The sequence below is a fragment of the Macrotis lagotis genome, chromosome 1 (assembly GCF_037893015.1).
Source record: "Macrotis lagotis isolate mMagLag1 chromosome 1, bilby.v1.9.chrom.fasta, whole genome shotgun sequence".
Lineage (NCBI taxonomy): Eukaryota > Metazoa > Chordata > Mammalia > Peramelemorphia > Peramelidae > Macrotis > Macrotis lagotis.
Window position 1 is genome coordinate 213458128 of NC_133658.1, and position 24494 is coordinate 213482621.

Consider the following 24494-nt stretch of genomic DNA (forward strand, 5'->3'; position numbering starts at 1 on the left):
GGAATATTATAACCTAATTCCAGAACAACCAAGTTAATGAGAAAATATTACAAGGAACTCAAAGAAAACAATTCAACTATCATGGAACTACATTCAAGATTACACAGAATTTAGCAGCATTTACATGAAGGGTTCATAGGGCTTGAAATACAATAATTCAGAAGACAAAAGAGCTTGAATCACAACTGAGAATCAATTACCTAGCAAAACTGATCATACTTTAGCCACAAAGTCTTTGGCCAGGGGGAGGGGAGGGCTATATGCCTGGAAATCTGCCAGCTAGGTGGGGACCTGAGCTCCATACATTTGGAGCATTCTTCCAGAAAAAAAAAGGTAGCTTCCCCTCCCCCCATTCCCTCAGGCACAGGTGTGGACTAAGGAGCACACTCAGCCACTCAGCTGAAAGGGAGATTGGGTTCCAGCCCATTGTTCAAGGTCAACTCAGACAATGTTGCCCCTCCTCACTCCCTCCAGGATTGGGAGAGGGCTTCAATCACTCCAGAGAAAGCAAACAGCACCTACTACTGGCCAGACCTTGAAATTACTAAGCCAAGTGAGCAAAGCCTTTAGGATGTTCAGAGAGCCAGACCTTCCCCCAACACAAGATCCTAGGAAAATAAAGGAAAAAAACAACAAAAAGGAGAACCCATGGAGAAATATTTAGAAAAACCAGATTCTAAACCAGAGAGATCTAGTGCTTCTGAGGAGAATATGAACTGGTCTCCAGCACAGAAAGACTTCCTTGAAGAAATCAGGAAGGAGTGAAAAAATCAATTGGAAAATTTCGAAAAAGAAACTCAAGAGAAAATTAACATCTCACAACAAGAAAACCAAACATTGGAAAATACAATTGAACAAATACAAAATGAGAATAATTCTCTTAGATCTTCAATTGAGCAAATCCAAAAAGAAAGTAATTCTCTCAAAATTACACTTGGGAAAATGGAAAATGCCTTCAAAAATAGAATGGACCAATTGGAAAAGGAGTTGAAAAAGGTAAATGAAAAAAATTGTTCTCTAAAAATGAGAATGGAATCTGTGGAAACTAATGACTTCATGAGATATAAGATTCTGTTAAACAAAACCAAAAGAATGGTAAAAATAGAAGAAAATGTAAAATACCTCATCAGCAAAACCACTGACCTCGAGAACCAATCAAGAAGGGAAAATCTAAGAATTATAGTACTTCCTGAAAACGTTGAAGAGAAAAGAAATCTTGACTTAACATTACAGGATTTAGTGATGGGAAAACTGCCCTGATATCAAGGAATCAAAGGGCAAAAAAGTTATTGAAAGAATACATTGGTCCCCTCCAGAAAGGGATCCCAAAATGAAAACACCGAGACATATTGTGGGCAAATTCCAGAACTATCAGATAAAAGAGAAAATTCTGCAGGTAGCCAGAAATATTAGCTTCAGCAATAAGAGAAGAAAAAGAAATTGAAGGAATTAGAACTGGAAAGGAGACAAAAACTCTCATTCTTTGCAAATAATATGATTGTATACCTAGAGAATCCCAAAAAATCATCTAAAAAAAACTACTAGAAATAATTAGAAACTTTAGCAAGGTCACAGAATATAAAATAAACCTTCATAAATCCTCAACATTTCTATATATTACTAGAAAGAATAGAAAGAGCTAGAAAGAGAAATCCCATTCAAAGAAACCTCTGACAATATAAAATACCTGGGAGTCTATTTGCCAAGGCAGACTCAAAAATCTTTTTAAAAGCAATTACAAAACATTTCTCACATAAATGAAATCAGATTTAAATAACTGGGCAAACATCAACTGTTCATGGATAGGTTGAGCTAATATAATAAAAATGACAATTCTACTAAAACTAAACTGACTCTTTAATGCCCTAATAATCAATATTCCAAAAAAATTACTTTAATGAGTTAGAAAAAGTTGTAAGTAAATCCATATGAAGAAATAAAAAGTCAAGGATTTCCAAGGATTCAATGAAAAAAGTGCAAAAATAGGTGGCTTAGCCTTACCAGATCTAAAATTATATCATAAAACATCAGTCATCAGAACTGTCTGGTATTGCCAAGAAATAGAGAGGTGGATCAGTGGAATAGACTAGGTGCAATAGCAGGAAATGATTATAGTAATCTGCTGTTTGATAAACCCAAAGAGTCTAGCTATTGGGATAAAAACTCTCTCTTTGGTAAAAATTCTTAGGAAAATTGGGAGTTAGTATGGAAGAAAGCAAGATTAGATCTCACACCCTATACCAAGATAAGATCAGAATGGATATAGGAGTTAGACACAAAAATAATTGTAAGCAAACTAGGAAATTAAGGAGTAGTTTACCTGTCAGATCTATGGAAAGGGAAACAGTTTATGACCAAGGAAGAGATGGAGGACATCATTAAAAACAAACTATATAATTTTGATTACATTAAATCAAAAACTTTTTCCCAGACAAAACCATTATAACAAAGATCAAAAGAAATGTAGTAAATTGGGCAGCAATTCTTGCAACTAGTATTTCTGACAAAGCATTCATTTCTAAAATATACAGACAATTGAGTCAAAATTTCAAAAATAAGCCAAGTCATTCCCCAATTGACAAATGATCAAAAGGCAATTTACTGGGGAAATCAAAGCAATCCAAAATCATATGAAAAATTACTCCAAATCATGACTTATTAAAGAAATACAGATTAAAGCATCTCTGAGATACTACCTCACACCTCTCAGACTGGCCAATATGGCCAGAAAGATCAATGATCAATGTTGAAAGGTATTGGGAAATCTGTGACACTAATACATTGTTGGTGGAGCTGTGAACTCATCCAACCTTTCTGGAGAGCAATCTGGAATTATGTCCAAAGGGCAACAAAAATGTGCACACCCTTTGATCTAGCAATACCACTACTGGGTCTATACCCTAAAGAGACCATGAAAAAGGGTAAATACATTACTTATACAAAAATATTCACAGCAGTCGTGTTTATGGTGGCAAAGATTTGGAAATTAAATAAATATCCTTCAATTGGGGAATGGCTTAACAAACTATGGTATATTTATATCATGAAAAGCTATTGTTCTATTATAAACCAACAGGAATGAGAATTCAGGGAAACATGGAAGGATTTTCATGAACTGATGGAAGGATTTTCATGAACTGATGCTGAGTGAAATGAGCAGAACCAGAGAAACATTGTACACCCTGACAACAACATGGGAGTGATGATCAACCTTGATGGACTTGCTCTTTCCACCAGTGCAACAATCAGGGACAATTTTGGGCTGTCTGCAATGGAGAATACCATCTGTATCCAGAAAAAGAATTGTGGAGTTTAAACAGAGACCAAAGGCTATTACCTCTAATTTAGAAAAAAATCATTATCTTATTGTGTAATTTTGCTATCTCTTATACTTTATTTTTCTTCCTTAAGGATATGATTTCTCTCTCATTGCATTCAACTTAGATCAATGTATACCATGGAAACAATGTAAAGACCAGTAGAATGCCTTCTGTGAGGGGTGGGAGGAGGGAAGCAAGAATAGGGGAAAAAATTAAGACTCAAAATAAATAAAATCTTTAAAAAAAACCTATAAACAATAACACTGTGAAATGATCAACCTTGATGGAGGCTGCTCCTTTCAGTAGTTCAGAGTGCTTAGATAACCGTATTAGATAGTGCTTAGACAACCATATGGATGTTATCCCCATCCAGAGGAATAAAAACAAAACCAAACAAACAAAACAAAATAAAAAGGATCTGATGAACACTTTATAAAAATTATCTCTTCCGCTAATCTATAAATATGTTTATCAAAAATAAAAATGTACAATGCTAACCTGACTGTTCATCATTGAGGGGAGGGATAGGGGAAGGGATGGTGGAAGGAAATTTTGTAACTTAAAAATACACATGTTCTTATGGATGAAGAAATATATAAAGTAATCAAATCATGAAAAAGTGGAAAGAATATTTTAGTGTAGCTATTTGATTGTGCTTTATAGTTACAGAGAGGTAAGAGATACCTCCTCTAGATACCAGTGAAGGACTAGAAAATTTAAAGGATAAGATATCCAGAGAAGTTCTTAGAGAGCCATGTTGGTAAGGGAAGGCAAAGAGAATAATATGGGGTAGAGTGGGAAAGGATAAGAATAAGGGAGAAATTTTTTTAAAGTTCAGAAAAAGAGAGAGAGAAGGAAAATTTTAAGGGTAGGAGATGCATGGGGAAGTAAAAAAAAAAAACCTGAAGTCAAAAGTTTAAGGAAATAAAATGAGAGGAACAAGCAAGTCAAGGTAAATGCTGAAATAGGTAAAAATGGAGGATGGAGTGAGAGAAATTGCAAATTTAACTTTTTGATCTTTTAGTGGTATACTAGTTCTTCTATTTTTAAGTAAGTTGTAGTAAAGGAAAGGATAATAGCTCACTTTACAAATACACCAAAAATGGATGATAGAAACATATTCTAACCAACAATACTTTCCAACCAATGCTAACAGGGACAGTCTAAGAGATAATAAAACCAACTCAGGGTCCTCTACCTACTACCAGAGGACTGTCAAGCAATAGAACTCCTGTATGATCATTGCTTTCCTATTTTCATAGATAACTATTTCCAGTGCTAATCTGAAGGATCTTGGATTGCTTCTACTGCTAGGAGGAATGAATTTTGTAAATCTGTGAACATTTTCCAAACTAGGTACATCTCTCACAATGTTTCAAAACAGAAATACTGTTCGGTGCAAACTAGAGGTAAGAACATTCACAGAGAAGTTTTGTTTCCAGAGAAGCACATTTGCTAAACCTAGGAACAGAGTCCTCATTCAAAATCACAAATTCTACCTTTGACACTTAGTAGCTATGTGACATGGGTAAATCAGTGTGTTTCTCTAGAGTGTCATCTACTTCCTCTGTTCAGTGGTGATAATAAATGCTGCTCAATCTACCACATAGGATAGTTGTTTTTTTTTTTTTTAAGGAAAGCCTACACTTTAAAGAGCTGCTAAAATTATGAGTTATTATTCTGCCATCTTACCTTTATCCAATTCAATCTAATTTCTCCCACAGACATTATAGATCTCCTAATATCTCTCCCTGGTAACCTAAAATCTCAAGGGTTTGTGTTTTTGTTTTTCTTTTTTTCTGACATCACTTGAGAATGTTTTATTGGTTTTTTAAGACCACTTGAGGTTAGCACTGCAGGTCATTATTGACTTCTACTTACTGAGTGAACAAATTCTACCTCCCAGAGTCAGACCTTGGTCACAAGCTATTTCTCTAATTGGTGAGACGAACAGAAAACAAAAAGTGCACTCTGCAGGGTTCTTTAGCCAAATTGAGCTATTATCAGCTGCTGCTTTGGCACAAAATGGTAGCCAACATGTCCAATGTCAGCAGGGCCTTGGCAGTAAGCAAGAAGGAGCTCAGGGAAAGGCAAGGCTCATTCAAGAGGAAAGTGAAGGTCGGGTACCATACCTTCCTAGAATGACAATCAAAGCTAGAGGTACTGCCTAGAAGTCAAATATAAGTTTCAGTGTTTTGATAAACAGATCATCTTTTTAATGTAGGTGCTTTCTCTAATGGTTCATTTCATAAGGCCTACATCCACCCCTACTTATACTGTATAGTTCATATTTCTGTCTCTTCCTAAATCTTTTATATGGCATCCACTCAGTGTGATGGAGGAGTTCCTCTGGTTCTTTTAATATTTCATAGTTACCAGGGCAGCACTTGGTCTGTCCATCTGTTATTCCTTGCTATCCATACATGGCTGTCCCATCTCCTTTTCTTGGTCACATAAGGCCTTAATTATATATTTTAGAACAATTTTTCATTCATATAATCACTACTTTCATCTGCAACTTATTGACACCTACCTTGAATCTCTCTATTTTCCCCTTGAATCTCATGAAATAATAATTTTTTTAGGTGTTGTATCCTTTGATTCACAGACATGTTGATTTTTCAAGGGATATTGCCTTTAATGAAATGTGTTTAAAGATGATTATTAAAAATTGGCAAATTCCCAATTGTAATTGATTCAATTCTGAGCTCATGTAATTGTCTATATAAAATGCATGTCTAAGATTTATGTTAGGTGTAGCAGATGTCCCAGTGGCTAGAATATTGGTCTTGGAGTCAGGAAGATCTGCCTGAGTCACTAGCTATGTGAGTCTAGGCAATCTAACTTTCTTTTACCTCAATTTCTTCATCTTTCAAATAAGAAAATAATAGCACTGTCTCCCAGCTTTGCCATGAGGCCATCAAATAAAGTCAAAATTTTAAAGCACTTAACTCATAATAAGCAATTAATAAATACTTGACTACATTCTTTCTTTCCAATGGTCCATCTAAAATTCTGTATGATTCAGCGCAGTCACTCCAAGACTCCAAAAGATGAAAACTCCTTCCATTGGTACAGATTATAACCTATCCACATCTTTTTTTACCCTATTCACACCCATGTCTTCCTACATAGAGAAATTATCCACCAAGTCATAGGTCTTCTTCTAGATCTTTCAATATCAACGTGTGCAAAATACAACATTCAAGCTGAACATCTATCATTATCTCTTACTCTTGATTTTTGACCTGCAATGATAAAAATGGAACAAAACACAGATCCCTTGGCCACAGCAATGGAGACTTTTGACCACACTGGCACTAAACCATTAACAAGTCCTCTTTAGTCAGTTCATTTAACTTGTATCAAATCCTTTTGATTGTATTGTTTAATTTGTATCTCTTCTGCATTTTCTAACAAGAATGACAAGATATTTCATTGAAAGCTTATCTGAATTTTGTCACTAGCATTCTTCTCATTTATTGGGATTGCAGCTCCATTTAAAAAGGAAATAAATTGGGGGGGGCAGCTAGATAGCACAGTGGATTGGAGTCAGGATCATCTGTGTTCAAATCCGGCCTCAGACACTTAATAATTACCTAGCTGTGTGGCCCTGGGCAAGCCACTTAACACCATTGCCTTGGGAAAAAAAAAAAAAAAAAAGGAAAGTTTAATCTGAAAAGACCTGTTCCTGATGAAACTCTTTTGAAAAAAAAATTTTATTTATTTTGACTTTTACAATTTTTCCCCAATCATATTTCCCTCCCCCACCCACCCACAGAAGGCATTGTCAGTCTTTACATTGTTTCCATGGTATACACTGATCCAAATTGAATGCGATGAAAGAAATCATATCCTTCAGGAAGAAATATAAAGTATAAGAGATAGCAAGATCAGACAATAAGATAACAGTTTTTTCCCCTAAATTAAAGTTAATAATCCTTGCTCTTTGCTCAAACTCCACCGTTCTTTCTCTGGATACAGATGGTATTCTCCATTGCAGACAGCCCCAAATTGCCCCAATTGTTGCACTGATGGAATAAGTGAGTCCATCAAGGTTGATCATCACCCTCATGTTGCTGTTAGGATATAGAGTGTTTTTCTGGTTGTGCTCATCTCACTCAGCATTGGTTCAATGCAAATCCCTCCAGGATTCCCTGAATTCCTGTCCTTCCTGGTTTCTAATAGAACAATAGTGTTACATGATATACATACACCACAGTTTGCTAAGCCATTGCCTAATTAAAAAACATTTACTTAATTTCCAATTCTTTGCCACCACAAACAGGGCTGCTAAGAATATTCTTGTACAGTGATGTTTTTAGGCTTTTTCATAATCTCTTTAGGGTGTAGACCAAGTAGTGGAATTGTTGGATCAAAGGGGATGCACATTTTTGTTGCCCTTTGGGCAGAGTTTCAAATTGTTTTCTAGAAAAGTTGGATGAGTTCACAGCTCCACCAACAATGTATTAATGTCCCAGATTTCCCACAATCCTTCCAACAATGATCATTATCCTTTCTGGTCATATTGGCCAGTCTGAGGGGTGTGATGTGGTACCTCAAAGAAGCTTTAATTTGCATTTCTCTAATAAGTAGGATTTAGAGCAATTTTTCATAAGGACTATGGATTGCTTTGATCTCCTCATCTATAAATTGCCTTTGCATATCCTTTGACCATTTGTCAATTGGGGAATGGCTTTTTTTTTTAAATATGACTCAGTTCTCTCTATATTTTCAAATTGAGTCCTTTATCAAAAACATTAGTTGTAAAGATTATTTCCCAGTTTACTACATTTCTTTTTATCTTGGTTACATGATTTTGTCTGGGCAAAAGCTTTTGAATTTAATGCGATCAAAATCATCTAGTTTGTTTTTAGTGATATTCTCTATCTTTTTCTTAGTCATAAACTGCTTCCCTTTCCATAGATCTGACAGGTAAACTACGCCTTGATCTTCTAGTTTGCTTATAATACTGTTTTTTATGTCTAAATCCTATATCCATTTTGATTTTATCTTGGTATAGGGTATGAGGTATTGGCCTAATCTAAGTTTCTTCCATACTAACTTCCAATTTTCCCAGCAGTTTTTATCAAAGAGAGAATTTTTATCCCAATAGCTGGACTCTGGGTTTATCAAACAGCAGTTCATTATAATCATTTCCAGCTATTGCACCTAGTCTATTTCACTGGTCCACCACTCTATTTCTTATCTGATATCAGACAGTTTTGATAACTGATGGTTTATAATATAATTTTAGATCAGGTAGGGCTAAGCCACCTTCTTTTGCACTTTTATTTATTTGTTTGTTTGTTTGTTTGTTTGTTTTTGCAAGGCAAATGGGGTTAAGTGGCTGCCCCAAGACCACACAGCTAGGTAATTTGAACCCAGGTACTCCTGACTCCAGGGCTGGTGCTTTATACATTATGCCACCTAGCTGCCCCTCTTTTGCACTTTTTTCATTGAATTCCTGGACATTCAAGCTACCATTATAGATCATCTGCTCCCTTCCTCTTCATGTCTTAGAAAAACAAAGAAATTTTTATCCTATTTAAGCACAGGTAGACCTTAATCCTTTGCAATTTTAATTCTATCTTCAAACTGAATCTGTACTCAGCAATAATTATCAAAAATCTGATGGATATTGCTGACCACCCTCTTCTGGATAATCTATCTTCTGAGAGTTTTTCTGCTTCACTTAACCTGGTTTCCCTCCTAACTATCTGACCAATGCTCTCATCCAAATCTTTTGCTGGCTAATTATCTGAGTATTCCCCAAGTTTCGGTCTATTCAAAGCACTTTAACTCATTCTCAATCTCTGTCTCTCTGTCTCTCTGTCTCTCTCTTGCTCTCTCACACTCTGGCTCTCTTGCTCTCCCTTTCCCACCCTCCCTCTATCCTCTCATCTCCCCATAGGTTTCATCACCATCATCATCATCATCATCATTGTCATAGTTATTATTGTTGTTATTATTATTATTATTATTATCTATGCAGAACTTGATATCCAAATCTAGTCTTTCTCCTTATTCTTAATACTGCATCATCAATTACCTATTGGACATTTCAAATTGCATGCACCAGAGATAATTCAAATTCAACATGAGCAAAATAAACCTCTTTATCGTTCTCCACTAAATCTCTCCACTTTCATATATGTGGCTATAATGTGGCTGTAATGACAAATCATCATTCCAGTCTCTTAGACTCTTACAATGACTCTTTTGCTTTACTTAAACACTACCATCTAACTTCAGCCCCTGATCACAGATGATTGCAACAATCTCCACATTAGTCCCCATACAAAAAGTATCTCTCCACACATATTTACTTTACAATACTGCCCAAGTAACCTTCTGGAAGCATTGAAATGATAATGTCATTTCCCTGTTCATTAAAGTCCAATGGCTCCTATTGAATCTAAGATAAAATAGAAAACCCCCTTTGTTAAACTTCCAAAGCACTACATAACTTACCCCAACTTGTATTTCTTGTCCTATTGCATCTCATGCCTCCTCTCCCCCACATTCCTCAATCCTGACCAAATGTTGCCTCAATTCTTTACTCTTCAAAGAGTTGTTTCTTTGCTTTCTTTCTCTTCCCATTATATGAATGAACTCCATCCTCATCTATGTCTCATATATGACTTGTCTTATAAGATTCACCATAAGCACAATTATCATAAGTCTTTCCTGACTCACTTGCCTTGCAACTTCAGTGACTAATACTTTCCTTCTTAATATTTAACTTCTATCTTTTTATCCTATATATTTATTCATGTATTTGTTTTCTCCCCTGCTGAAATATAAGTTCCTTTAAAGTCGAATTTGAATTATGTGCTCTGAATTTTTACCACAGAATCTGATTATTATTTCCATATTAGTCATGCTATGAAAGAAGAATCAGAGCAACAGAGGAAAAACAATAGCATGAAAAGAAAAAAGTAGAACAAATTTTAAAAAGTGAAGAACTGCATTCAGACACTATAGTTTTTTTTTCCCTGTGGAAGAGGATGGCTTTTTCCATCATAAGTCTTTCAGAATTTTTATTTGATTACTGTATCACTTCCTATCATATTTCATACAACACAATATTGCTGTTAATGTGTGCAGTGTTCTCCTGGTTCTGCTCACTTCACACAGTGTCAGTTCATGAAGGTCTTTCCAGGTTTTTCTGAAATCTACTGATTCATGATTTTTTTTCAGAATACTATTCCATAATATTCATATGCCATAATTTATTCAGTTGTTCACCAATTGATGAGCATTTCCTCAATTTCTAATTGTCACTTCAAAAAGAGCTGCTACAAATAGTTTTGTATATGTGGGTCATTTCTTCTTTTCTGTGATCTTTTTGGGATACACACATAGTAGTGGTATTGCTGGATCAAGGACCTTATCTTAAACTCAACATGTCCTTACCTGAACTTATTAACTTTCCCCTAAAATTCTCTCTATTTTTGAATCTATTACTATTAAGGATTCCACTATCTCACCAGCAGAGTTCACAACAGAGCTATCTAGTGACTGAATGAATAAATGGGAGTCCTACACATTTGGACATCTTAGAATCCTTGAGTTTTTTTAAAGTTCACCTAAAGTTCCACACTCTATGAAGTGTTTTTTTTTCCTCATCAAGAAAAGTCAACTCTCTCCCTCTTAAAATTATCTTTTGTTTAATTTATTGTGTAGACAAATTATTCCCCAATAGAATATAAACTCCTTAAGGTTGAGGACTATTTTATTTTTGATTTTGTATTGTCATTGCTTTGTACATTGGCAAGTAAAAGGTAGGTTTGGGGTGAGGAGAAATCATGCTGTATGCAGTTACAAGTATGAGCACTCTGAATATAGAAACTCAGTGGAAATCTACAACTCATCCACTATACATATAATTGTAAATCTATCTACACATCTATTTATATTTATATATGTATGTGTCTGTATGAGTTGCAGATCACTGATTTTATATATACTTAAAGAAATTCCCAAGGGCAATAAGAGATTAAAGGTTTGCCTGTGCTTACACTGTTATTATGAGTTTGAAGTCAGAGATGAATCCAGAATTCATTAATTCAAAGCCAAGATTCTGTCTCTTTCACAACATTGCTGTACAAATAGTAATCCATTATAAATAAAATAATAGCTTAAAAATTTTGCTGAAATAGAGTATAATAAATGTATACTAAAAGCTATGAAGGTAGAATTAAGGTAACTCACTAAAAGAGAGAAGAAAAGTAACAACTGATAACAATATTTGAGATTTGTTTCACATATAGTAAGGGCTAAATAATTTTTTTTCATTTATTCATTCATTCAAAGTAGAGTCATTGTTCTATTCTCTAAGTAGTTCTGTAAATTCCATATCCCCAACTCTCCACCCTTGTGCCCCTTTATGAGGCAACTCCTTCTCTGCATCCTACAAACATTCCCAACCCTTCTCCTTAAAGCCCTTTATCTCTTCTTTGAAGACTCTGTGAGACTATGGCCCTGACAGCAGGTGATAAGCTGAGCAGTATTGCAAGTCAAGCATGCATTGTTTCAACTGCCACACAAGAGCCACCCCCTGGGAATTCATTTGGCGGGGTTTGCCCTTGTCTAACATATGTCCTAAACCTTGTCTATTTTCCTGCTACTGGAATACCTAACCCCTGCCTGGTGCTCAGTAAGTGGAGATAATGGTTAAAGGCAACAGAAACACTGAAAAATAGGGACATTTAAATATTTACCTTGCAATGCCAGAATCCTGAGTGTATTAAATATCAGTTTGAGACAAGATAGCACATTGTGTGGTGGCAGTCCTGATGGGATTTTGAAAAGCTCATAACCTGTAAATGAAGAGCTTTTAACATTTTTTATGCACATCTGTCCCATGCTGTTTAGAGATTGAGGACTCAGGAAACAGTATTAGCTTAGAATCTTTGAAACTGAAAGGGAACTTAAAGATGATCAAACATAAGATTGCCATTTTAAAGGAAATTTTATTCAATTCAACAAGCAATTTATTAAATGTCAAGTGAGGTATGGCAGGGGCAGCTAAGCAGCATAATGAATAGAGTGCTGGGTCCTGAGACAGGAACACTCATTTTCTTCAGTTCAAATTCAATTTCTGACACTATTTGTGTGACTCTGGTCAAGTCATTTAACCCGGTTTGCCTCAGTTTCCTCATCTGCAAAATGAACTAGAAAAGGAAATGTTAAACAATTTCAGTGAGACTGTCAAAAAAACAAACAAACAAATAACCTAAAAGGGGAAACATAGAGCTGATTGAAAAATGACTGAACAACCACAACATCAATGATATATCATAGAAGGCACTCAGTTTTGGAATCAGAAAAAGTTGTATTCAAGTATACATGTAGAGGGTATAATTAGAGATTCTCAGATAATCAACTAAAATGTACTTCTAAAGATTAACAATTTTAGGAAAGTTGCAGGATATAAAATAAATTCTCACAAATCATCAACATTTCTATAATCTGCCAACAGAGCCCAGTAGCAAGAGATAGAAAGAGAAATTCTACTTAAAATTACTGTAGACAATATAAATATTTGGGAGTCTACTTGCCGAGACAAACGCAAGAGCAATAATGGACACAATGACGAAAGCACTTTTCACAAGTTTCAACTTCAGCATGTTTTTACCGGTTATATGATTCTGGGCCAAACACTTAACCTCTCAGTAATACAAAACAGTTATAGAAAAACTGTCCAAAGAAGAAAAAGAAATTTGCTTATAAAGACAGACAAAGAAATTTGCTTATAAAGGAGCTCTTTACCCCTATAAAAATACAGGCCCAGGTGCCTCAAAAGTGCCAGGAATTGGAGATACACAAAGTCAAACATTAGACAAGGGCATAGTACAAAAGAAGAAATAACATATGCACTGATAAGTAAATACACAAAATAAATATAAAGGATTTGGGGGGTAATAGATACTAGCATCTGGAATACCTCTTAGAGAAAATGGAATTTGAACTAATCTTTCAGGGAAACAAAGGGCTCCAAAGACTGAAGTGAGAAAGGAAACTGAATAACAGAGAATGGAAGTGACTATTTCAAGTGAAACAGCTATTTAATAGCAGATTGAACATTTATATTTACTATAGTGTTCTCATTTGTTCTCCTTGGCAATCCTCTGCAAGAGGAAGGAGAAATATAGTCAGGTATATGTGGATAGAGTACTGGTCCTCAGACATTTCCTACCTCCAAGACTTTGGGCAGGTCACTCTATTTTTGTCTACTTCAGTTTCTTTGTCTATAAAAACAAAAGGACAAAAACAACAACAGAGTTGGGGGGGGTATTGTTAGGATCAAATGAGATAACATTTGTAAAGTTCCCTGTGAATTTTAAAGCATTAAATAAATGGTAGCTATCATTAGATTAACAATCATTATACCTTTCTTAGTTCAAGAGTATATCCACCTCTGGATATAAAATGAAGCAAAGGAGAATATGTGGAAAGCAATATTCTAGCTTCTTGAATACCAATAGCCAAAGTTCCCAAGTATTTCTAGAACCATAGATTTCTAGATTTCAAGTTGGAAAGGACCTTAAAAGTACAACTACCTCATTATGAAAATGAGTAAAAGGAAGACCAGAAAGGTTGTAACTTGTCCAGGCATACAGATAGTAAGCCCAAAAGCAGTTTTTGAACTCAGTATCAAATGTAAGATTAGTGCTGAAATTGATCTCATATCAAGTCCAAAATCCTTCTCTTAAAGATAAGAGACCAAAAGGCTATATCATTTTCTTATAGATGCCCATGAAGTAAGAGAATTAGAATTCCAAATGAAGTCTTTTCACTCCCAAATCTGATGCTTCTCCTATTCTCTCTAGACATGCTTTAATCAAAATCTTTTTTTTTTTTTTTTTTTTTTAGGTTTTTGCAAGGCAATGGGGTTAAGTGGCTTGGCCAAGGCCACACAGCTAGGTAATTATTAAGTGTCTGAGGTCGTATTTGAACTCAGGTACTCCTGACTCCACTGCGCCACCTAGCTGCCCCCTTAATCAGAATCTTAAAATCTCTAATATGCTTCAAATCAGGTAAATCTTACTTTGTCCATAATTTTTAAAAAAATGACAGTCCAAAGTAACTATTGGAATTCAGTCCTCCATACCTTTAGGATGAATATAATGAAAGTGACAAGGCCTACATTCTCAGCAATCAAAACCCTTAGATTTGGAATGGATTTTGGTCCATAATCATAGGAAAGTTTATGAACTGATTGGGATGTTCAAGACTCATTCCATTTTATTAATATTATTTAAAATATTTCTTATCATAATTATGATTTCAAATGTTATAAAAGAGAGATTATGGACATATGTCCATACATATGATCTGAACATATCATCTACTTGACAGGAGAAAATTTTCCATTCTGTCTTTATATTCACAGAGCCCAGCAAAATAGTGGGTATTTAATACATTTTTGTCGATTGACTACTTTCAATAATTAATATTAATAATGCTAAATAATTCAGCATTTACTTTTGTCAAGAAATAAAAAAAAAGAGTTGCAGGCAGAAATCAGAATGTCAGAACTTGAACGTAGTATAGAGTTCAGATTCCCTCAACTTACAGATGATGAAACAGAGACCTAAAGAAATTAGCTACCCAAAGTCATATATTGGATTGGTGACTGAGATGAATCTATTGACTCCAAAAATGGTTTCCATTGCAGTATGATGACTCGTTAATAAAATAATATATTTATATACTCTTTGTACACTATCTTGTTTAGTCCTTAGAACACCCTTATAAAGGAAATAGTAATAATCCATTTCTATGGTGGTTTGTGGCACTCTAGTCATTTTCCTCTTAACAATGCTCCAAGTAGTGCAAATATTATCATTTCTATTTTCCAAGAACAGAAAACAGTCTCAGAGAGGTCAGTTGACTTACTCAAGATCACATACCTAGTAAGTATGAGAACACAGCATCCTCCCCAGGGCTCCGGATTCTAAGATAAACATTCTTTGGGGTATATATACAATCACTCTTTTAATAGGTAGCCTAAGTATTATTTTTTCATTTTATAGATGAGCCATAGGTTTATTGACTTAAATCACAGTAAGTTAAATAACAATAACAGTGGCTGATGACCAGTTCTTTATATTACAAGGCTATGTATGCAATAAAAGCTTAATGAATAATTATTTATTGATTTCCTCAAAATGGCTCCTATTTAGGATTAAATAGCCTGAAAATTGAATGAGGGAAAAAAATAAGACAAAGGAGAACAGTTGGCAGTTCTTGTTTGTCTCTTTCATATTCTCTCTCTTCCCCAGGAATGCTTTTTTTAATTCAAAAAAGGTCCCCAACAGGATAGTTTTGTCTCTGGTTCCTTTTCCCTTGGGGACAGAGAAAGGGGAGAATCTGGTCAGCAGCTGCTCAAACATCTGCAGGCTGAGCCAGGCTGAGCAGAGAGAGGAAAACTAATTAACACTCTTCTTTCCTGGGCACCAAATAGCCATTACAGTTAGATGGAAAAAGCACACATACACACACACATACACACACACAGAGGTACATGCACTATCTACTCAGATACAGAAGTATATCTGATAGCACCATTATCTTAAAAATTAAAATGTTCAATTTGCTTCTGACTAATAAAAATAATGGTAATTATTATAACTTCCATTTTCTATAGCACTTTGAGATTTGGAAAATTTATAATATTAAAGACCTGAGAGTTTTTTGCAAATATTAACATGCTCATTTTATCAGTGAAAAATTCGATAGCTCAAAGAGGTTAGGGAAGAAAAGAAATAAAAATTATCAAGCACTAAGAACTTGTAAATATCTCTTTTGGACTTCACAACAACCCTGGAAGGAAGTTGCTATTATTTCCATTTTACAGTTAGGAAAACCTAAGGAAACTTGAAGGTAATGATTTATCCAAGGTCACAAAGCTAGTAAGTGTCTGAGGTCAAATTTGAACTCAGTTCTTTCTGACTCCAAGTTCAGCACTCTAATTATTGTACCACCTAAAGTCACATATTTACTATTTGGATAAACTAAATCACATATTCATATCTTCTCACTCCAAATTCAACTCATTGTACAATATGCCATAGGGTCTTGCAATTAATGAAGTGAAAGAAATAATTTAAAATTGTATTCTTGACTAGACTCACAGAGTATTGGCCTGTAGTTATATATACAGCTGTAGACAAAGAAAGAGCAAACAGTAGTGTGACTTCCCAAGAGTCTGAGCTTCCTGGATTTGACCTGAAATTCTCTCTATTAAGGTTAAATATTATGCTTTTTCTAGGAGCAAAAAGACTTCAGTGGAACCTCTAGTCAAAAATCACGTAATACACTATTTGTGTTGACATCCCTTCTAGCTACACAAGGGACAGACTGGGTACAGAAGAAAGGGTCCTGAGCTAAGATTTGTTACTTGAAATCAGCTCTGATGGTTAATATTGCCACATTTGAATAGCAGTTATGAATTTACAAAATGTTTTTCTTAGCACTATGAGACAAGTAGCACAAACATTAAGAACTTAATTATTCAGATACAGAAACTGAGGCTGAAACTACCTATCTCTTACATGACTTTCCCTTCTACCAAGAGCCTCATATTGCAGGTGAACTTTGACTTTTCCCCATGATTATAACAAAGTTAAGGAAAGTGCTCTAAGAATTAAATGGATTCAGAGAGGTGATAATTCCAGGTCCAAGGAACATGACCTAGGGTAGCAAAGAAGAAAATAAACTATGTGTTCAAAGGGGAAATCCAGCTTCAGAAAAGTGTAGCAAGTTGGAGGCCAGTAGAGCTGCCTACCTAGTGGTGACATTGTACTCTAAAGAAATTTTATGAAGTCTGAGGAAAGAAAGAACATCAGGTCCAAAGTCTGACCTGTGAATTACCTTAGTCATATATGTTCTTCATTAGTATGCCTCACTACTTTATTCAAAGTTTGCATCCACTCTTCCCACAGACACTAGGTAAGAAAGTATGACCTAAGATTAAAAGGGGATTGATTTATAACTAGTTTTTTACTATGTCTTTTTTTGGATGATGTATTTTGGTTTTAGGTTTTGGAGTTTTTTTTGCCACATCTGACTCTTTTGAGGTTTTCTTGGCAAGGATACTAGAGTATTTTGCTAATTTCTTTCTTCAAATCATTTTACATTTAAGGAAACTGAGGTACACCAAGGTAAATGATTTCCCAGAGTCACAGAGCCAGTAAGAGTCTTAAAGCTCAGATTAAAACTCAGGAAGATGAGTTTTTCTGATGCAAGTCTAGTAGTTCTATTCACTGTGACAGTCAACTGCCCACCTAAGCTTTTGCTAAGACTTACTTGTGTCTACTGACTAATTGTTAAAGGGAAGTACATTGTATAAATATATAACTATACATATAGTTTAGTAAGGCTTCCTAGTCACCAGTGGAGTAAAATAAGGATGTGTCCTTGCTCCCATACCTTTTTAGACTGATGTTTTCAGCCATATTATCCAACACCTTCAATGAGGATGAACATGGTCTCAAGATCAACTACCACACTGATGGCAAATTCTTTAATTTGAAAAGGTTAGAAGCCAAGACCAAAGTGGAGGGAGTGTTGCTGCATGGTCTTCTGTTTTCTGATGATTGCGCACTCAATGCAACCTCTGAAGCTGAGATACAACAAAATATAGATTGATTCTCTGCTGCTTGTGCTAACTTTAGTCTAACAATTAACAACAAGAAAACACAGGTGCTCCATCAGCCAACACCACGCCATCCATTTGTGGAACCATCAATTACAGCAAATGTGGAAGTTTTGAGTACTGTGAACAAGTTCACATGTCCTTTCCAAGGAGGTACACATTGACAATGAGGTTTAGACATGCATTGTCAAAGTTATTTCAGTATTTGGGAGGCTCTGAAAGAAAGTATGGCAGAAAAGAGGTATTAGACTGACAACTAAACTGAAAGTCTACAGAGCTATTGTGTTGACCTCATTCCTATATGCCTGTGAAATTTGGACAGTCAACCAGCACCATGTCAGGAAATTGAATCACTTCCATTTAAATTGTCTTAGGAAGATTCTAGAGATCATCTGGCATAAGATACCAGACACTAAGTACTTTCTTGAGGTAAACTGCCTAGCATTCCCGCATTACTGCAAAATGGGTTGAATATGTTGTTAGAATGCCAGATGTACACTTGCTGAAAATATTATTTTATGGAGAATTCTCACAGGGAAAGCACTCATAGGGTCAGAAGAAGTGACAACAAGACACCATGAAAGTCTCAATAAAGAACTTTAGAACTGATTATACCACATGGGAGAAACTGGCACAGGACCACCCAATCTGGCATGCCCTCATCAGTGAGGGGGCTATACTCTATGAGGGAGGCAGAATTGAAGCAGCTCTAAGGAAATATGACAGACCTAAGTTTAGAGTATCCACCCCAGGTGATCACACAGACTATTTTTGCCCAACCTGCAGTAGAGCATTCCGAGGTCATATTGGTCTGATCAGCCACAGTTGGACACACTGCAATTTGTCTCATCATGATGTCATCTTGGTTTTCTTTTTAGTTACCCCCATATTAGAACAAAAGTTATTTTCTTTTACTTTTATTCCCAGAATTTTAACCAGAGCACTTAACTAGTATTTCATTAATTGTATTGGCAAATCATTTATTCTAAATGACAGAATGCCAGAGATACAAGGAACCACAGAAAGCATCTAGTTCAACTCTGCATTTTGCTATGGAGGAACTTCAAGTTTTTCAGGTTCAAGTAACTTGCCCAGGTCAAGACCTAACTATTGACAAAGCTAGGACTATAATGTAGAGTACCTCAGTTCCAGTGTGGCATGTTGTCTACTATGAGCTTCATACTGTATCTCCTCTAGAGGAAGAGGCAAATATTTACTTCTCTAAAAATGTAAGAACCATTAGTTTGGGGAATGGTTTTTGAAAATTTCTAAATTCTCAAATTACTCTCCCTTATAGGTTGCCAGGTTTGCAGTCAGGAAGACTTATCTCTCGAAATCTTATCTCAGACACATACTGGCTGTGTTACCCAAGACAAGTCAAACATTAAGAACTTATATAAACACTTAAGAACTTATATTGACTCCATTTGCCTCAGTTTCTTCATCTACCAAATAAACTAGAGAAGGAAATGGCAAACTATTCTAGCACTTTAACCAAGTAAACCCCAAATGGGGTCACCTTAAAATCAGACATGACTGAAATAACTGAACAACAACTTTATATTAAATAGCTAGTGCAAGTACTCTTGATTCATTATACAAAGAATGACAATCAAATGTCAGAAAGATTAGATGATTTAGCTCAGATGTTATTATAGAACAGTTCTCAGGCTTGAACCCACTCTGTGAACTCCAACTACACTGCTCTTCATTATATCACAATGGCTGTATTTTGCTTCTACATGTCCATCCTTTTTGACTTTCCTTTCTTTGTATCCCCAACAAATCCATCAGAGGTGGGAGCTCTGGGGAGTTTAGGGAGGATTAGCATTTCTGGTGTCAGGGCTGCTGTGCTCTTTTCATTCAAGTTGCTTATTTACCTTTGGTATCCATCTGTTACCTAACTTGCACCTGGGGTTCCAAGAAACTGTAGCATGTACAGCAGTCATATCCTGATAAAATCATCTCAGCAGATAGACCAAAGTAATTTGAGGGTAATAGATGGACCTGAAACTCATCAGTGAGTTGGAAAAATGTCTATCCCAAGCATGTGAACTTTCTCTGGTAGAATGGACAGATGAGGACAATTTGTTCCTTCAGTATGAAAGCTGAAACAGGTTCTATGAAACACTAGGAGCTTGGTCAGACACCAAAGATGCCAAGATCATCACTGCATCCAGGGCAATCACCAGCTTTCTTGACTTTTTTCTTGCCACTGGACCTTGAACACTCTGGAAGACAGAGGAGACTTTTCATAATTCTGCATCAGTTAAATCCATTTTATTAGCAAGCCAAAGTAAAGGAAAACAAAGGACAACTAACATCCTCAAGAAATTGAATGATGCCTTTCCCATAGAAAGCACTTAATATATGTTTGTTGAACAACCAGATCATATATCTGAAGCTCAGGTCATTGATATCATGACTGAGAATTTTCTCCTCCCTGATCTTTGTAGTACTTTCTCCTTAAATTTTCCCTCCCAAATCCCAAGGTCTGGCTGGGCCTATGTCATTTATTAAAGAAACCTTGTATACTGAAGAATACTGTTGTGAGAGGTGTGAAAGCAATGTTTGAATCAATGTCTTATTATTCCTGTATAGGTCAGACTGTTGCAATATATATATTGTGAAGAATGATTGGAGGCAGAATAGATGGGACATCTTGTGTACAATCTTATCAAGAAAAATCTTCAGAGGGAAACCACATTATATCTTAAATAATAACATATCTTTCTCTCTCAAAGATAAATGTCTAGTCATTTTAAGAGTTTGGAGAAATTTCAGGACTTTGAAACTTCTTTACATTGACCGTTCAGTTGTCCTTTGGAAGCAGAAAGCTGATGTCATAGTTTGGAAAAAATTACAATGCAGGAAACACCAAATAAAGCCCAAGTTAAAGTCTCATAAATCTCTGAGAGTTATATGTTTTTTCCTTAAGTAAATTTAGTAAATTTGTGTGCATATATATGTGTGCACATATATATACATATATATATATGTATATATATATATATATATATATATATATATAATTTACTAGCATGGTTAAGAGAAGAAAACTTTATGAGAGCACAAGAACATATGTGTATACATTTGTATGCATGTGTTATGAATGTTTGTGTATACATACGTTTATGTATATATGTATACAAATAAGTGTGTATATATAAATAAAATCATAGATGTATACCTTTATTAGCTGTGTGACCCTGGGCAAGTCATTTAATCCTTTTTGTCTTGATTTCCTCACCTATAAAATAAACTAAAGGAAAGAAATGTCAAACCATTCAAGTATTTTTGCCAAGAAAACCCCAAATGGGGTTATGGAGGGTCAGACATGATTGAAATACCTGAACAACATGGCTAATCAGGTACAAGAAGCTTTATAAAATCACTAGACTTAGAATTGGGAGGCAGTGTAGAGACTTTGGAGTCCAAGGCTTGATTATCAACTAGAAGCAAGCAGGTAGGGCCAGAGACAATTCTAAAATATTCTAATGTATCTCTGAACTCATCACAGATGTGTATTTTTTTTCTGACACTATCAAGCACGCCCATCTGTCATTCCATATTGTGCATTTATTGTCAGTGTCGTCCTCTATGTTTAACACATGGCTCTACCCAAAAGATCTGAGGACCCTCCTAAAATTCTGATTGCTCAAGTTCTCCCCACCCCCAAATATTCTTTCTCCTATATACCTCTCTGGGACATACATCACGCCTCCTCTCCTCTTCTTTGTGCTTTTTATGATGTAGCCAATTTGCATCCATTGTGTACCTTTGTATTACTCTTTGGATCACCTTCAAATTTAATTTTTCATTAGTGTCCCTGACTAACAGTCTTAAAGTAGTACTAAAGGAAAATGAGATGGAGTGGTCCTGCAGGAGGTGAAGAAGAAATAGATGATTTCCTTAAGGTAGGGATCAGCAGACCACTAGGAGTGGACTCAGGAACTGAGAAATTGCAAGGTTTGCCTTCTTTCAATTTGAAGGTAAAAGATAGATGTATTAAACCTGAGGTTTTCAGATCCTAAGTTCAGATCTTTATGCCACCAACACAATGTTGGTGTCAAAAAAAAAAAAAAAAGACTAAGATCTCAAAACAGGAGTGGTCTTGTGGATAGAATGCTGAATCTGGAGTCAAGAAACCTGAGTTCAAATCAGGCATAAACACTTAACCTCTGTTTGCCTCATTTTCTTCATCTGTAAAATACTAATAAACAGAATATACAAATCAAATGAGATAATAATAATAAAGTGCTTAGCACAGTGCCTAACATGTAGTAATCACTTTAAAAATGGTTAACTTTTGCTTAGTCATCTTTCATTCATTGGAAACTCTTCATGATTCCTTTTAGGATTTTCTCAGCAAAAATATTGGAATGGTTTCCCATTTCCTTCTTCAAATCAATTTTCAGAAAAAGAGACTGAAGCAAATAGGGTGAAGTGTCTTGCCGAGGTCACACAGCTAGTTTGTATCTGAGACCAGATTTGGACTTAGAAAGATAAGTCTTTCTGACTCCAGAACTGTCACTCTATTCTCTGTGCCACCTATTAACATAGAAAGAGTTGACAGATATTACCAGAGGTCAAGTAAAATTCCAAAGTATCTGATATTCATTCCAGAAGGGGACATTTCCAATTTGATTTTATTTACTTAAGTCCTCACTTTTTTTTAAAGATTTTGCAAGTCAAATGGGGTTAAGTGGCTTGCCCAAGGCCACACAGCTAGGTAATTATTAAGTGTCTGAGGTCAGATTTGAACTCAGGTACTCCTGACTCCAGGTCTGGTGCTCTATCCACCATGCCACCTAGCCACCCAAAGTCCTCACTTTTGATCTTAGACTCTGACCCTTTGATTTTCTTCCCTGGCTTCAGATGTTGACAAATTCTCTCTCTGATTATCCCTTTCTGCTTTGGAAACACCAAAGGCTATAGATACTCACATTAATAGAGTAAGGAAATAACACCTCCCAATTCTTCTGTTCCTTTATGATTTATAAAATATCTTCCTCACAACAACCCTGTCAGAGAATTCATTGAAGTTTTATGATCCCTATTCTACAGATATGGAAACTGAGATTTCTAAGAATTTTGAAGATTTCCTGTGGCTATTCTACTATATATATATATATATGTGTGTGTGTATATATATATATATATATATATATATATATATATATATATATATATATATATATGTATGTATATGTATATATATGGAGTGAATGAGGTGGAATTCAACAGTGATCCTCAGCTCTGTTGTCAGAGAATCAAATAAGATTATAGATGACAAAGCACATCTGTAAATCCTAATATCAAAATGAGCTTCTATTATTGTGAGGACAATAATAACATGTTAGTATGAATAGAAGTGTTTATATTACAAAGACTATCATGAAATTATCACAGACCAATCACTGTGCTGTACAAAAATAGAGCCATTAATGTCAGAAAAACACTCCTTACCAAATATGGTATTATATAAAAACATTTTCCTAAAATCTGCATTTTTAACATAAACAGATCTGGAAACTAACCTCCTGAGAATCTTTCTATTTATTTACATGTTTATACTCACTTGAAAACCCTTTCTTTGAAAATTTATCCTGGGGAGGGTGAATGGAACATCAAAAGAACACTCTAAAATACTTCTATTGCTAAGCACATGATTTTATCCCTAGGAGACTGAGAAGGAAAGATAAGATAGGGAATGGAAGCTTGCATTAAGCCCCAAAGAGCATAGCTTAATTCACTTTTATTAGTTTTCTTAAAGAGTGTATATTCAGTTTTGTGATCAGCACAGAAGAGAGAAAACAGTACATAGCAAAGGGAAGGGGGGGGAATAGAATTGAGGATTTTAAAGTGCAATTGTTGTTTTTCAATATTCTCATTTTTCATTACTTGACATTTACAGTGCACCTTTTCTCAAAGGAGTTTGAGGTGATTTATGGCATTTGACAGTGATATTCATAACATCCCTGTAGAGAGGCAGACTATGTCAGACAAAACACCACTATATTTTCCTCCCAGTCTATTCCAGTCTTTCCAAACTCATGGGTTCCATTCCAAGTCTCAAATGAGAGAGTAAGGAAAATGCCTACCATTCTGAATAGAGAAAAGAATAATTGGAATTATCTGTGCTGGGTTAGATTGCCTTCAGCCAGGCACACTAGAAGGTTTACACATACCCAGCCCTCCGGCCTCTTCTCTTTGTCTCAGATCAAGCCCACTCACACTTGCCAGTTCCTGCCTTCTGACTGGAGTTTCTGGAATTCTCCATAATTTCATAAGCTTTCATCTTAAACCTTTTCCTGTCCTACTCACTCAGTACCCAAGAAAGGAGAGCAAACTATCACTGCCCAAACAAATTTACATACACTGATGAAACACATCTCTTTTCTGCAAGATCACCACCCCTAACTTCCATTTCCTTTTGTGCCAATATGATTCCAACACCCATCACAGTGCACTTACCAGAGTTCCTCACACATAATCAAAACTTA